This window comes from Triticum dicoccoides, chromosome 2B, assembly GCF_002162155.2.
Source record: "Triticum dicoccoides isolate Atlit2015 ecotype Zavitan chromosome 2B, WEW_v2.0, whole genome shotgun sequence".
Taxonomy (NCBI): domain Eukaryota; kingdom Viridiplantae; phylum Streptophyta; class Magnoliopsida; order Poales; family Poaceae; genus Triticum; species Triticum dicoccoides.
Genome location: NC_041383.1, coordinates 66,283,741 through 66,287,296, shown reverse-complemented (window position 1 = coordinate 66,287,296; position 3,556 = coordinate 66,283,741). Strand labels below are relative to the sequence as shown.

At 55.3% G+C, this 3,556-nt stretch overlaps 1 pseudogene; it reads left to right on the top strand.

Annotated features, from left to right (window-relative positions):
• Positions 1-786: 786 nt before the first annotated feature.
• Positions 787-3,556, top strand: part of LOC119360483 — a 24,305-nt pseudogene continuing 21,535 nt past the window's right edge.

Here is a 3,556-nt window from a genome sequence, read left to right as displayed (position 1 = left end):
GTCTTAACCTAAAACAAGCAGTTGCAAAAACTCGCATTGAGGACGACGTCAACTGAAGATTGAAGAAGCAGAAAGACTTCCACGGTATAACACACACACTTGCTTCCTTGGCATTTAACTCCATTGAGAAGAGGCAAATGGGATAAACCATCTAAACAATAACTTGCCCAAACTAGAGATGAAGATTCATCGTACTCTAACTCCACTGGCTCCACAACAATATTAGTGGCAATGACTAGCACACAAACATAAATGATGATAGACTCTTATCCTTGCATTACCGCCTCCATGGGTCCACGTGATGATAATGTATATCCACGACCTCTTCGACATATTATCAGAGCTAAAGGCGACCACTGGAGGTGACACAGAGCAATCAATATGTAGGTGAAATAGGTAAGCCCAAGCACGGCAATGACGGCATGACCTTATGATTAACTGAGCAAAGAACATTTAAAATTTAGAAAGATACATCAATCTGAGACACTATCTCTCTACCCCGCTACTTTTTTGCATGGGATTCGTTTTTTTGAGAACTTCCATGGGACTCACTTTTTATTTTCAGAACACTTCCATGGGACTCGTGGGAACAGAGAGATACAGGCGGAGCTCAATAGTGTGGGTTGGGCCAAGGAAACGGCCTGCAAGCCCACCTCGTACCCAAAGGCCGGGACGGCGGCACCTTTGAAATGCTTCCGCCTTGGCGCCTAGCGTAACCGCCTCAACCAACAGCTTTCTTAAGTATGGTGACCAAATGAGCTTATACGACAAGTTCAATGACCAACAATGCATTTTACTCAAGAAAAAAACACGAGCACACCACCACAAAATACGAAAGGGGCTCCTTGCGGGAGGAAGAATACGTCGCTCGGTTATGTGGGCTGCGCCCGCAAGCCAACCTCGCACTCGAAGCCCGGGACGGCGGTACCATTGAAATACCTCCGCCTTGGCAGCTTGGCGCCACGGAACCGCCTCAACCAACAACATTCCTCGCCAGAGTCCCCAACAAACCAAGAACCCTCGCCCTCCCTCCACCACGAAGCAGCCCACTGCCTCCGCCCTCCAGCGCCGGCAACGACAGACCGCTTCCAGGAAGGGCACCACGTGCGGCTGCGGAGCCACGTGCCGCGCACCTACCTCCACGCCGCCAACAACAGGGTGGGCGTCACGCTCCACGAGCGCCGCGCCTCCATGAATGCGGCGTGGGTGGTGCACATCTACCACGGCGACGACGACCCGTACTTGCTCCTCCATAGCTCCGCCTACGGCCGCTACCTCGCCGCCATGGCCACGCCGGCGAGGCTCGGCCACCGCGGCCTCCGCGCGGAGCTGCGCGACTACGACCAGCCGGAGGTGGAGGCCATCATGTGGCGGGCCGTGGGGTCGGGCTTCGCTGACGACGTCGTCCTGCTCCGCAACGTCGGCGGCCGCTGTCGTGGTACTAAGACTGACAACAAGGGTAGGGGGTACGAATGAGGAGGCAAGGTCCTAGCTACAGTGAGGTTGTACGCTAGTGTTTACGAGTTCAGACCCCTCTCGGAGGAGGTAAAAGCCCTACATCTCGGTGCCCGGAGGCAGTCGACTGGATTTCAGTATATGCGTGTGTGTGTTACAGGGGGTGCGAACCCTTGTCCCAGAGGAGGGGGTGGCTTATATAGAGTGCGCCAGGACCCCAGCCATCCCCCATTACAAGGAGTTCAATGTACATAAAGAGGGGAAGTTACTGGAAACGCCAGCTATAAAGTTTTATTAATGCCCTTGAAGACTACAGAGTGAATGCTTGACCGTTGTTGTTCCGTGTGACTCCTGGTCTTCATAGGTCGAGTGGTTTCTTATACGGTCGAGTGATCTCAAGAAGGAGGAGTACCCGAGTGATATGACTTGGTCGAGTGGATTGCACTCGACATCTTTATTGGGTACTCCCTGTTGTCTTTTGAGCTTCTAGGACAGTGACCTTGGGTAAGGTATATAGGTCAGGCCTATGACCCTACCCTAGGTCTATATTACCATCATTAGCCCCCGAATGGATTGAGGACCGAGTGGAAAGAAGGTTGAAGTTGATCTCGCTTCAACCCCGGAACTTAACAAGTACTTGCGTTGAACGGGGGGCTCATGTTGGAACTTCGGCTTCGTTCCAGTCGCCTTGATCGATTCAGAAATTGCCGAGTGAATTTGTAACATCAACCATCGAGTGTTGCTTTCTGGTGCGAGATCTTCGGCGCAATTGGTTACAACGTATCCCGGGTTCCACGGGATTTGAAATTTTGAGGAAGCGTGCGGGGCGGGGCGAGCCGCGGTAGGCGGGATGGATAGACAGGAGAGCCTCGATCCCCGCGCCACCTTTTTCGCCATGTATCCGGCGCGCGACTCTTGCGGGATTTGACAGGATCACCTGGGCCCGCACGTCAGCCACTCGAAAGTGGGCCTTTAAAAGGCGACGGTGTTGAGGCGCCTGCACTGTGCGCGTCCATTCTCTCCCCTTCTCCTCTGTTTCTCCACCGCATCTGGCTCCTCTGTTCTCAATGCCGCTGCTCCACCGCCATGGTGAAGGACAAGACGGTGGAACTAGAACACGCGAAGAAGGCGACGTGAGCGGCAAAAGGCAAGAAGACCAATCAAGGGTCGTCGTCACGGTCGGCGCTGCCGCCGGGTTGGATCCAGGGCAACTGGATCCGATCCTCGCTCCGGCAGGAAGACCTGGACAAGCTAGCTGAGTCCAGGCTGATCGCCCATGGTGCTGCGCGGTTGCCGAAGAGGGAGACGGAGCCGCAGACGCGACTGGGTGAGTGCGTTCTGCGCGCCACCCACATCGACCGCGGTTTTTCGCTTCCGCCGCACTCTTTTTTCCAGGGTTCTCTGAACTTCTTCAGGGCCCAACTTGTCGGGGAACGTAGTAATTTCAAAATTTTCCTACGTACACGCAAGATCATGGTGATGGCATAGCAACGAGAGGGGAGAGTGTTCGTCCACGTACCCTCGTAGACCGTAAGCGGAAGCGTTATGACAACGCGGTTGATGTAGTTGTACGTCTTCACGATCCGACCGATCCAAGTACCGACCGTACGGCACCTCCGAGTTCAGCACACGTTCAACTCGATGACGATCCCCGGGCTCCGATCCAACAAAGCTTCGGGGATGAGTTCCGTCAGCACGGCGGCGTGGTGACGATGATGATGTTCTATCGGCGCAGGGCTTCGCCTAAACTCCGCGACGATATGACCGAGGTGGAATATGGTGGAGGGGGGCACCGCACACGGCTAAGGAACGATCCGTAGATCAACTTGTGTGTCTATGGGGTGCCCCCTGCCCCCGTATATAAAGGAGGGAGGGGGAGTCCGGCCGGCCCTTGTTGGGCGCGCCAGGAGGAGGAGTCCTCCTCCTAGTAGGAGTAGGACTCCTCCTTTCCTACTCCTACTAGGAGGGGAAGGAAGGGGAGAGGAGGGGAAGGAAAGAGGGGGGCGCCGCCCCCTTCCTAGTCCAATTCGGACCAGAGGGAGAGGGGGCGCGTGGCCCTTCCTGGCCGCCCCTCTCTCTTCCCACCAAGGCCCATGTGGCC